We start from the raw sequence: 13,104 nt of genomic DNA, 5'->3' as shown, positions 1-13,104 counted from the left end.
TGAAGAAGAAATAGAAGAAATATTATTGTGGAAATGTGCTATAGACCACCTGGACAGAGAAAGGAAATAAACAAAAAGTTCAAGAAATAGATGGCAATATAGTGATGGGGAAGGGGATCTAATTATTCAGACATCTGCTAGAGCTCACCCTCTTCCAAAAGGAAAGCAGGTGATAAATTCTTGGCTTATCCAAATAATAAATTTCATTCTTCAAAATAAAAAATAGAGGAAACAAGAAGGTAGACTACATAGTTTTGGCACAATCCTGATGGACAAGGAAGCCTTCTCTGCTGAAGTTGAAATGATGGGAACCTTGGAGGTAAGTGATCACTGTGTCCATGATGAGCCATAATTTTCTCCTTTTTATAATATTTGATTTTAGAAAAAATAATTTGATAAAAGCTCTTGTGCTATTCTTGTAAATAGAGAGGTATGGGTTAGACAAAAGTATGGTTAGGCAGATTTGGAACTGGTTGAAGGACCATCCCTAAAATAAAAAATAAAATAAAAAGGTGGCAATCAACTTTTAAGGGCTGTCTCTAGTAGAAAATATTTGTCCTTGGCTCTCTGTGTTCAAAGTTTAAATCATTGCCTTGCAAGAAGGTGCAGATCAGTCAATGAATGGAGAAAAACGTATTAGGAAAAAGAACCAAACCCTGCTGTCAAGGATCTTACATTCTATTGGGAGAAACATTTGTTAATAATGGTAATGGTTATAACAATGGCCCACATTGATAAAAGACCTTAAGGTTTGCAAATTGCTTAATATAGGTTATTTCACTCAGTCCTCACAAGGATCCTCAGAAGTAGGTTGCTATCATTACAGATGGGGAAACTGAGCCTGACAAAGGTTTTTAAAAACCACATCCAGGGTCACAGAACTGATAATTATCTGAAGGTAGGATTTGAACTCAAGACTATATGACTCAATGTAGTGCTTTGTCCACTGGGTTTCTAGATGGTTTTATCTGTATAATACACACATCTATGTACTATATATATATACATATATATATATATATATATATGTATATATATATACACACACACACAAATGTGCAATATATAAAAACAGGTACATATAAATTATGTATATGTAAGTTTATATATCACATATACATGCATATATATATATATAAAAATGCATAAATAGAAAGATATGAAAGCAAATCCATAGTACTTTGAGGAAAGGAGAACCCTAAAAATTAGAGAAATTAGGGAAAACTTTTTATGGAAGGGGACAGTGTCATTAAACCATGACCTGAACTGTGAAATGTGCTAGGGGTTCCAAGTGGCAGAGGCCAGAAAGGAGAATAATTCACTTAGAGATGAAAAGTTAAAGAGATTAGGTAGTTAGGCCCAAGAAATACTCTTAAATCCTGACGTGTTCTGACATTCCCCTAGTGGACAGGGGAAGGACTAAACCTCCCTGAAAACCTGCCTCCCTTGACAAGCTGAAGAAGGGAAGGCAAGGCATGGAAGACAACAATTAAAATGCTTATTTTGTTGAGAATCATTGCAGTGCTGCTTAGGAAATAGATCTTTCCCCCTTTTGAGTTGCTAGGAGATGGCTTTTTAAAAGCCACATCTATAATAATGACTGTGATCATTCTTTCCCATGAAGTTTTCTTCTGTTTTGCTCCAGATTTCTCCCTTTTGCCTTAGAGTAAATATTTCCAGATTCGGTCACCACATTTCCATTCCTAAAAGAGGCCCATTTCTAAATTAGCCCAGAGAACACTGATCTGTGGCTTCTGTGGTGGTTTAAGAGAGGGAGGAAGGGAGTCAACTTATGCTGGAAATTAGGTCCAATCAATGGGACAGAGGGAAAGTTCCCATTTGGGGGGGGGGCTTGAAATGGGAATCCAGTGCAGAATGAGAGATGTAAATCTGGACATATCCAAAGAGGGAATTTGAGTTGCTTAACTACAGAGAAAGGAAATAAAGGAAATAAAGAGTTCAAGCTGTTATTAGATAGTTGCATAGTTGTTATAGTTGTTTTTAGATGTTATTATATAGTTGTCATTAGATGGGTTTTGTTTTTTAATGGAAGGATGTGGAAAGGAGAGAAAATGAATGTTTTTTTGTTTATTGAAAAAAAGTAGAAATCATTTATCATAAACCAGAGGTTGGGCCAGAGTTTCAAGAAATAGGTAATTGAAGTATTTAATTATAGCCCACATTTTCATAACATATTAAGGTTTATAAGAATTTTACATATCCTTTCTATACTTTCAGTAATCTAGGCAGGTAAGTATATCAATGTTTTCATTTCATAGGTAAGGGAAACTGAGGCAGATAGAGGTTAAATGACTAACCCAGGGTGACAGCTAATAAGAATCAGAGGGAGGACTTAACTGCCTTCCTAACTCAACATCCTGGGCTTTATGTGCTGAACCACCCAGGTGTCCTAGGAATTTTTTGAAAATCCTGCTATGTTCATTGTACAGAGGCAAGTTTGGGGGCTACCAAGAGAAACAATGAATTTTAACAAAACAAGATAGTCCTGGTCTTTGGGAAGCTTAGAAAATGTCACAATTGAGGGACTAAGAAGAAAGTGGGAAACCTGGGGCAAAGCAGACCTCTCAAGCCAAGAAGATCCGAATGGCATCAGCTACTAGGAGGTTGGCAGAACTGTACCCTCCATGCCCTCAAATGTGTCCCTGTACTGACCCTGGCCCTGCTCCAACATGGGTGACCTTGAGCAAATCACATCACGTCTTTGGACCTCAGTTTCTTTACCTGTAAAATAAGAATATTGCTGGAAATGAGAGGGTGACCTCCGACTGAAGTTCTTCAGATTCTTTCAGGTCAGGGGGTCTTTAACCATTTTTATATCATGGACCCCTTTGGCAGACTGGTAAAACCTACAAACCCCTTTATAGAAGAAAATTTTTAGATACATAAAACTAAGGAAACTAATATATTAAAATGCAATAGCAAATTAATTTTTTTTCTGCAGGACAATAGGGTTAAGTGACTTACCCAAGCTCGCACTGTAGGCGATCATTAAGTGTCTGAGGTCAGATTTGAACTTGGTTACTCCTGACTCCAGGCCAGTGCTCTATCTACTGCACCACCTCGTCTCCCCTGAAGATAACGAACTAATTTTAAAAATAAGTTCTTTGATTCCAGGTTAAGAATCCCTCTACCAGGGGATTACTACTGCTGCAGCAGCTACTGCTATTACTACTATTATTACTACTACTATTGCCTCTACTACTACTACTACTACTACTACTGCTGCTGCTGCTGCTGCTGCTGCTGCTGCTGCTGCCACTGCTACTACTACCACTATTACTATTACTACTACTACTACTACTACTACCACTATTACTACTACTACCACTATTACTACTACTACTACTGCTACTACTACTACTATTACCACTGCTACTACTACTACTACTACTACTACTACTACTGCTACTACTACTACCACTATTACTACTACTACCACTATTACTACTACTACTACTACTACTACTATTACTACTACTACCACTACTACTACCACTACTACTACTACCACCACTACTACTACTACTGCTATGCTACTACTACTACTACAGCTGCTGCTGCTATTCCTCTTGTACTATTATTACCACGGCTACTACTATAATTACGATTGCTACCATTTCTACTGCTGCTGCTGCTGCTGCTGCTGCTATTATTGTTATTGCTATTGCTACTAGTAATTATGTAGCACTTAAGTTTATAAAACACTTTATCAATGTTATTTTATTTGATCCTTACAATGATTCTGGGAAGTAAGCACAATTATTATTTTATTATGTATTATGTATATTAAATACAATATATTTACAGGTGAGAAAACAGAAGTAGAGGTGAAGTGACTGAGGTCAGCAGTGGGAGCCAGAGGACACAGGTTAAAATCCTAGCTCTGACTTTATGACCTGTGCAACTTTGGTCAAGTTGCCTCTTCTCTTTAGGCCTCAGTTTTCTCCTCTACAGGGGATGAGCATCTTTTCCAGATCTGGATCTCTGAACTTGGGATATTTCCAAGTATGATCAATGGTTTCTCTTGTTTCTAAGAACTCTGCTCCTCAGTCTGAAAGTTGGGGGTCAGGAGAAGACCTTGGGACATGGCAGGGTCAGACTACTCTTGTCCACTTGTCCTGGGCGAATCTGAGTGCCCTGAAGGGCTGGGGCCTGATGTCCAGGAGAACAAGGAAATTAAGGGCCCTTTGAAAGAAGGGGCTTGTTGCTCTTCTCTCCGAACACTCAGTGGACTCAGAGCTCTATTCAAGATTGCAGACCAAGCATAGTGCCAGTGAAGGGAGTGGGGAGGATCGGGGTGGGGGAGGGAGGGAGGACAGGAAGGCCACTGGCCAATTGGGGGCTGGGATAATCATATCCTTGTTTCCTTGAAGGTATGTATCCGACGTCCTTGGCTTGTTCCAGTTTCATAGTCGACACCCTATCCTCAGAAAGGGGGGAAGTTCACACCTGTTTTGGTCCTGATTTCAGTCTTTCTGGCTTCAGACTCAACTGGACAACAATGCGTCTGTTGACATTTTCAAGGCCATGTTCATAACCCAAGGGAAGGAGGAGTTTTATTTTGGTCTTTCTTTTTTTTCTGAATGAAAATGAGAAAGATTACAACACAAGGAATGGACATTGGATTTGGAGACAGAGGAATTGAATTAAAAAAAAGAATGACTATTATCCTAAGACTTAGGATCTCAGTTTCCCCAATCCCATCCCCATCCCCATCCCCATCAAGAATATGAACTGAACAGCTTCTGAGGTTCCTTCTAGCTCTGCTCCTATGACCCTGTGGATGTGAAAGGATTTAGATGGTGGCCCTGACTCAACATATCTGGCAACTTCATCTTCCTTGTCCCAAACCTGGTAGTACAAAGGCAGCACCACCCTTCTGGATTTCTCTTCCATTCTATCCATCTCCAGAGGTGTGCCACAAAGGCCAGTTCCTTATTGTCTCTCTTCCTAGCACAATGGGGAGACATGTGCAGGACTAAAGAAGCATTGTGGTCCAGAATGATTCAGGGCACTTGGGTTCAAATCCTACCTCTCTGACCTACCCTACCTATGTGACTTTGGCTGAGTCCCTTAATCTTTTACAGCACCAGTTTTCCTCAGCTATAAAATGATGGGATTGAAGTAGGTGGCTTCTAGGGCCCTTCCAACTTTCCATAGATGGAATTTGGAGTTCAGTAGAATTCAGTGAACCCGAGTTCAAATCCTATCATGGATACTTTCATATTAACTCACTTTTCAGATCTCAGTTTCTTCATCTGTAAAATGGTGATAATCATACTTACAGCACAGGGCACCTTCCAGAGAGGTGGTAAGGTGAATATAGAGAGATGGCCTGGAGTCAGGAAGATCAGAGTTCAAAACCAGCCCCAGATATTTACTAGTTGTGTGACCCTGGACAAGTCATTTAACTTTGCCTCAATTTCCTCATCTGTAAAATGAACTGGAAAAGGAAATGATAAACTATTCCACTAGTTGTTCATCCTTCCTTCTCGAAGAGGACAACTATCGTCCTGAGGGTAAAGCCTTGACCTGCAGACCACTCCAACATCTTCACCCAGAAAACCTTCAAAAGGGATCATGAGTTGGACATGTTTGAAAAGGACTGAATAATAGCAACAATAGGTGTTCTAAAAGTCTTAATGCAGTTTTAAATTTTAATAATTTAAAGATATTAATAATTAATATTTTCATTACTACATATTAAAATGTAATATTTTAAGCAACTAAAACTTAAATTTTAGCAGCTTAAGCTTGCACTAAAACCTTTGGAGCACCCTATATTTGAGGGATAATCTGGCATGCTGTGTAGACTTCAGTTTGAAGAAGACCTGGATTGGTAATTTTGTAGATTTAGAGTTGGAAGGGACCTTAGAGATTATCTAGTCTAATGTTTTCATTTTAAAAATGAAGAAACTGAGCTCCAGCAAGCTTAAGGGGTAGCTAGATAGGGCTGCCAGCACTACCCTGGAAGTAGTAGAGCACCAGCCCTGGAAGACTTGAGTTTGAATGTGACCCAGTCTCTTAACTAGCTATGCACCTGCAAGCAAAAGTCACTTAAAAACAAAAACAAAAGCAAACAAAAAACACCTTTATGTGCCTCAGTTTCCCCAATTGCATAATGGGAATAACTAATAGCACCCTCACCTCCAGGGGTGTTGTGGTGATCAAATGAAATATTACTTGGAAAAGACTTAGCTCAGTGCCTATGGTCACACAGAGAGCTAAATAATAGCGTCAAGCTTAGTACTCAAATGCTCTGATTCCAAATCCTGAACTTCTCTTCACTTTTCTTCCTTTTATCAAGCAAGGGAACATAAAGACACCTTCTGATGAGCTAATTCCATTCTGCAGAGATAACCAGATCCCTAGCAGCTTTCTTAAGATGAGGTATGCATGGGCTTATATTTTTATCACTTCTCTGAGTAATGGTGCCACTGTGGGAGATGGGAGGCAGAGCTTCCTGAGTCTTGTACCCTGACGTAGCTCAGCAAAATAGTTCCACTCTGCTGACCAAGTACCCCTCTAATAGTCCCAAATAAAAACTCCACAGCAAAATACCAACAAACCAACCTTTCAGCAGGTTCTGGTCTCAAGCCAGAGAATGGGAAGTTTGACTTTCTTGGCAAATTCTTGATCTGACCTTGGTAGCGATAACCATAACCACAGATACAAAATATCCTCTAACTTATTTTTTTGTCCTTCATTTTAAGATTAGAATGATATATTCTTACTATTATGGTGATGAGCTCATTCTTGGGCCACATGAAAGCAATGTGAGCCATGGCTCATAGAGCTATTCTTGCCTGGCAAATGATAAGTTCTTAAATACTTATATATTCTTCCTTCCTTCATGGGATGGTTGAAGGAGGCCTGACTGTGTTGGGGTAAATTTGGGGGAGTCAAAGGTCTTGGGTTCATGAGCAGTTTCCACTCCTTAGCTTAAACAAACCACTGTGTAAGCCAACTAGTAAGGTGAGTCATTTAAACTTTTAGCCTCAGTTTCTTCATCTGTAGAGTTAGACTGGATCCCTTAGCTTAGGTAAATCACTGTGTAAGCCAACTGGGTAAGGTGAGTCACTTAAACTCTTTAACTTCAGTTTCTTCATCTGTGGAGTTGATTTAGATTGAAGTCCCTTCTAGCCTTCACAGAGTTAAAAAAAAAGATCTATTAAGCACTTATTACATTGGGATGCAAATATAAAGACAGTCCCTGGCCTCAAGGAGTTAACACTCTAACTGGGGAGACAACACATATAGGGGACTTGGAATCTGAAAAGGGGATTTTGGTTTGGAAGTTCTATGAAAATAACTATAAAAATGGCAGTCATGACTTTATGGAAAGAAAGTTCAACTGAGTCAGAGATTATGGTGCTCTGAATTACAGTCTCTGTAGCCTTAGACAAGCAATTCCTTTTTCGTGGGGGTTTCAGTTTCTACATCTGTAAAACTAGGGAGTTGGATTTGTTGATGTTAAAGGTCCCTTTCAGTTCTAAATCTATAATCTTGTTTTAGTCCAATGTCTGTGGTTGCAGTTACCTTACCCAGTCCCCCCACCCTCACCCTTTGCTCCTTTCCTCCTCAACCGAGAGCCTGGGTGTCCAACCTTTTAGTTCTTCTTGGTCTCCTGGCCCAACAAAAACTTTTTCAAGGGCCACATATAGAATTTAATTTTTATTTATGACTAAAAAGTAAGCTATATTACCAATGAATATAGTAATAAAATGTGATGATGCCACATGAATAAGCTTTGAGGGCCACATATAGCCCCACAGACTGTGGATTGGACATACCATTTAAGAAAGTGTGCTGATGTGGAAAGATCAAGGAGGAAGATGAAGACTGGAAGCCTGACTCTACCATTTACTAACTGATTCAGCTTCCTCTTCTGTAAATTCATTTTTTTTGTTGTCTTTGTTGGTCCAGACTTGTAATTTCATTAAGTCTAGGGTACCACCAGTGTGGAAATGACTGAATCTACAATCATTTATTGTCATTATATTGTATCAGACACTGGATTAAATTCTGGAAATACAAATGTAAACAGACAGCAAGACAATCCTTCAGGGAGTTTAACTTTCTAAAGGAGCAAGACAGCAATTCCAAAAAAGGAAACCATAGGGGGTGAAAGTACAAATGTAACCCAACCATAAACTTCATTTCTAATTTGTAATCTCAGAGAGCTACCTGTGGATGCTGACTGGTTAAGTGTCTTGCCATTAGTCATATTGCTAATCTGGGTCAGAGACAGAATTTGAACCCAAGTTTTCCTGATCAATGGGTGGCCCTTTTTCCTATGCCTAATACTTACACAACCTACTTCAAATGTTTGTTGTAAGGAAAGCATTTCTAAATTGAGTGTTATGATTATGGGAGTAATTCTCATATACACTCTGTCCTTTCACCCATCAACTTGGACACCCAGTTTCTGAGTTTTTCTCTGTGATTTAATAGAGATAGGTTGTGGCCAACCCAGGTGCTGTGTCTCATTCCCCCTGTTGACTGCAAGGAGAACATTTAATCTATTTACTTCATTTAGTTATGCTGCTCTGGCAGTCATTTGTACCTGAAGCTGTAAATTATCAAATGGTTCATTTGTTTTACAATAAAGAAAATCTCTTGTATCTCAGGCAGCCAATAGTGGGAGATTGAAAATCTTTTAGATCAGGGAAAATTGTACAAAAGGCAAATAGATGTCTTTGACTGCAATGAAATCTTTATTGGTGTGGTTTAGGAGTTAGACTAGGAGACATTTAGTTCCATATCCACCACTAACTTTATTATTTTTTTATTTAATTTTATATCTTGCATTTAATAATGACAGAAGAGTATTTCCACAAAATCCACAAAAAAAGGATTAAATATGAAACCATGATTGCCATTCACTTTGTTGTGTGAGCCCTAAGGAAGTAACTTGGCCTTTCTTTTCTCAGTTTCCCCAGCTGTAACAAGATAGAGTTGGACTCCATCTCTAAGGCTCTTTCCAACCCTGATGAGCAATGATTCTATGACCTTGGAAATAAATTGAGAGTCCAAACAAATACACATTTTTTTTTTCTAGGAGAAAGAAATTAGGGGAAAAACATGTTCCTATCAGCAGAGAGATGGGAAACAAATGCTTCCCCTTAGATGATGAAAGAGGACCGGAATGAATAGAAAGACTTGGTCCACGAGTCCCTTTGGTGTTATAATGGAATTTTAATTGCTATGTATAAAAGGACTAAGAATGACCCCATTACTCACCCTTTCCCTCCAGAATCAAGAAAGCTATCCATCTCTTTCCAAACCTGGGCCATGGGAGGTTTCTTATGTTGGGTCATCTCCTGACCAGATAACTAGGAGATCTCTGTACAACACATTTGTAAAGTTAGATTAGCTAGGAACAGGAGAGTTTAGCATCTAATAAGTAAGAGCATTTGAACTAAAATATTGTCAGATGGAAGACTGGGGTCGGTTCTTCCATTATCCTTTTTTTTTCCCATTTACTACCTGTGTGACTTTTGGCAAAGAACATGTCCTCTTTGGACCTCTCTTTCCTTATTTATTAAATGAAGAGATTAGTCTAAGACAATTCTGAAGTCCCTTCTAGCTCCCAATCTATTGCTTATTTGTACATATTTATTTGCTTATTCTCATGTTAGACTGTTACGCTCCTTGAGGAAAGGGACTGTCTTGACTCTTTTGTAACCCCCAGAATTTATCACAGTGTCTGACCCATAGTACATAGTAGGTGCTTAATATAGACCTCTAGTTACCTTTTGGTATTCAGCAAATCAATTCTATTAGAACCAGACCATTACTACAAATAGAACTGTTACCCACAATAGCTCCCACACAGTGTTGATCCACAACAATTTAAGAATTTAAAAAAATGGCACTATACCAAATACTTTTCTTCAAACTGCACGAAATAAAAAAAACTTCCAAAGAGACCTAGTGGGGGGCAGCTAGGTGTTGCAGTGGACAGAGCACTGGCCCTGGAGTCAGGAGGACTCAAGTTCAAATCTGGCCTTAGACACTTAATAATTACCTAGCTGTGTGTCCTTGGGCAAGACACTTAACCCCATTTGCCTTGCAAAAAACCCGAAAAAACAATGAGACCTGGTAAAAGATCTGAATTCAAATTTGGCCTCAGACCCTTGCTAGTTATGTAATTCTGGGCAAGTTACTTAAGCTCAATTGCCTCCCTCCCCCCAAACAAAACAAAACTAAAAGGGGAACAATTAGGTGGGGAAGTAGGATAGAGGTGTAACCTTGAGTCAGGAGACCTGAGTTCAAATCCAGCCTCAGATATTTACTAGTTGTATGACCCTGAGTAAATCACTTAACTCTAATTGCCTACTCCCCTCAGAAAACAAACAAACAAGAAATAAGAATTGTGGAAACAGAGTAAGATGAATTTAATTCTTATCTATTACTGGAGCAGTATCAAAGATACTCTCAGTAACCTTACCAAAGATGAGCTGGCATCATTATGCATTTATTCAGTACAAATAGCAGGTGTTTACCTCTGCAAAGGTTCACAGAGCAGCAAATATAAATGAATAATAGCAGGATAGTGACTTGTCCCAGGACCATTTGAACTGTGCTTAAAAAAAGAGAGATTAATGATCACAACAACAATAGTTCATGCTTATTTAACTCTAAGTTTTGCAAAGCACTAAATATAAACTCTAACTCATTTGTCTCTGGCAATTCTTTTTCTATTGAAATGTTCCTCCTAGGGTCTCCATTTTAAGGAAGGGCTTAGGAATTCTCTTTTAGTTCCTTCTTTTTCCCTTTGCTTTTAATTTTATTTATTTTAATAAAAAATTATGGATCATTCCACCAATTATATACTTATTTATTATATACTATTCATACACATTATTTTTTATTTTTGTGATCATTTTATATATATATATATGTATTTATATTTTTGTTTATTTTTTCTAATTACATGTAGAGATAGTTATCAGCATTCATTTTTGTAAGATTTTGATTTCCAAATTTTTCTCCCTTCCTCTCTTTCTTCTCTATTCTCCCTAAGGCAACAAATAATGTGATATAGGTTATACAGGTACACTCATATTAACTGTATTTTATTTCCTTTATTTCCTTTTTAACCTAGGACTTCCTCTGACCCTCAGACTTTTTCCATTTTCCCCTTTTATAATATACCTCACTCACTTTCCTTTCCCCTTTCTTTTCTTCCCCCCCCCAACAGAATATAAAATCCTTGAAAACAGGGACTGTTTTTGGATTCGTTTTTTTTTGGGGGGGGGCTTGCATTTATACTTCAAGCACTGAGCACAGTACCTATTACTTGTTTGCTCTTCCCATCAACCTTATGAGACAAGGGTTAATATTGTTCCCATTTTACAGATGAGAAAACCAAGACAGAGAAAACTAAGGCCAGGTTAAATGATTGGTTGTGGGCCAGTGAATATCTGAGGTAGGATTTAATCTCTCTGATGCAAAAGGGGCACCCTCTTCCTGTCTCTTCCCAGCTGGTAATGGCAAAATATAGAAACACAACCAGTGGGGTGAAAATTGATATTTCAAGGAAAGGCTTCTTTTTTTTTTCTTTTTCTTTGTTTGCCAAAGGGATCCCAAGAACAAATTCTTGGCTGGAAACCTGAAAGGCTCATTTGGGAATGTTATCTATCTTAATGCATGTTCCAATCTTGGAGCTTCTTGCCATAACCCTAGATAAAGTACTTTGTTTATATATGATGTGTTTTTTTTGCTAACACATCCAGGAGAAGGCAATGGTCATGGACCTGGACTCCTCACTCTAAGTTCCTCCTTGCTGTCTGTTAGGTGGGATCCATTCACTCAGCCCACTGGAGTCTGATTCTTTTCTCTCATCCCTATATATGATGATCACCCAGCAGTGGATAGTAACGTCATGGAAATACTGTATGAACCTTAGAAATGGTTTTTAAAAGACTATTTCAGATCTGGGGAGAAAATCTTATCTGTGAAAAGTTAGGAGAAAATAATTGCACATCATCAGGATTCAAGGAGCCCCATTAATTTTATATCCACTTACCTCAGATGTAGTATGCTTGGGTTCTTACAGAGGTCCATAACCAAGAATATTTTGATTGGCCAAAAAAGAAAAAAAGAGGCCCCAGTTTCTCCTTATCCCTCCTCCCCCTCTCAATTACTAATGTGTTTCCTCTGAGTCTACCTTCCACCCAATCTGATTATGGTTTAATTGAATGCAGGTCTTCCTCATTAGAACATAAGCTCCTTGTGGGCAGGAACTGATTTTGCCTTTCTTTGTCTCCCTGACCCAGCACCCAGGACTCTTTTCCCCTGTGGTCTACAGTGAGTTTGTCTAATGAAGAAAGTCTGAGATGGAAAGATTGACATGTGGTCTGTGTCTATAGAGCCTGAATGGAAGCTTCAGTGTCTGTGGTCCTGAAGAAATATACCGTTTGCTACATCCCAAGGGAAGGATGGGATGATATGGCCTTACTGATAAGTAGTGAAGTTTGGTCTTACTGATAAGTAGCGAAGTTTACTCATGGGAAACACTTTCGAGTTCTAACAGCATAAACTCGAATGACAAATGTTCTAATTTGGAAGGTTCTGTCTAGCTCTGCCATTTTTACCAATTTATGTTTTAACTTCTGAGCACAAACTGATGGATCCCCTGCTGAAAGGTGACAGGTCTGCAGGAAACATGGCTAACTGGACATTCCAGAAACACATTGTTTGAGGGAATTCATCCAACTCCATCCTTTTTATCACGATTGTGAATGTTACTCCTATTTGCTGCAAGAGGAGTTGCTAAGCACTGTATGAAATTGACTCTAAATCCTTATCTCTGTTTCTCTGCTCCAATTTTCCACTTTTATATCCTATGCTGAAAAATTTCTCCTCTTACTGGAAAACACCATTCATCTCTGGGTGTTTCTCCATAGCTCCAAGGTTCAAAAACATGGAGCAAACTTAACCACTTATACACCCCTCAAGATCTTTAGCAGTAGGTAGTACAGTTAGTGCTTCCACATCTGGGGGTTAGGGGCATGATATCTCTCCACGATCTGAAAAAAATCCATGGAAAACTTTTTGACCCTCTTTTCATATCAG

At 38.7% G+C, this 13,104-nt stretch overlaps 1 long non-coding RNA gene across 1 annotated transcript in view; it reads left to right on the top strand.

Moving 5' to 3' along the window:
* The window catches only part of LOC141518430 (uncharacterized), a 94,644-nt gene that overhangs the window by 57,509 nt on the left and 24,031 nt on the right, over positions 1 to 13,104 (top strand). Inside the window, exon 3 of the long non-coding RNA XR_012477196.1 lies at positions 6,329 to 6,411. This is a non-coding gene — a long non-coding RNA (uncharacterized LOC141518430). The remainder of the gene's footprint in view (positions 1 to 6,328; positions 6,412 to 13,104) is intronic.

Source organism: Macrotis lagotis, chromosome 3, assembly GCF_037893015.1.
Source record: "Macrotis lagotis isolate mMagLag1 chromosome 3, bilby.v1.9.chrom.fasta, whole genome shotgun sequence".
Classification (NCBI taxonomy): Eukaryota; Metazoa; Chordata; class Mammalia; order Peramelemorphia; family Peramelidae; genus Macrotis; species Macrotis lagotis.
The sequence above is the reverse complement of the archived record's forward strand: the minus strand, read 5'-3'. Positions and strand labels throughout refer to the sequence as shown.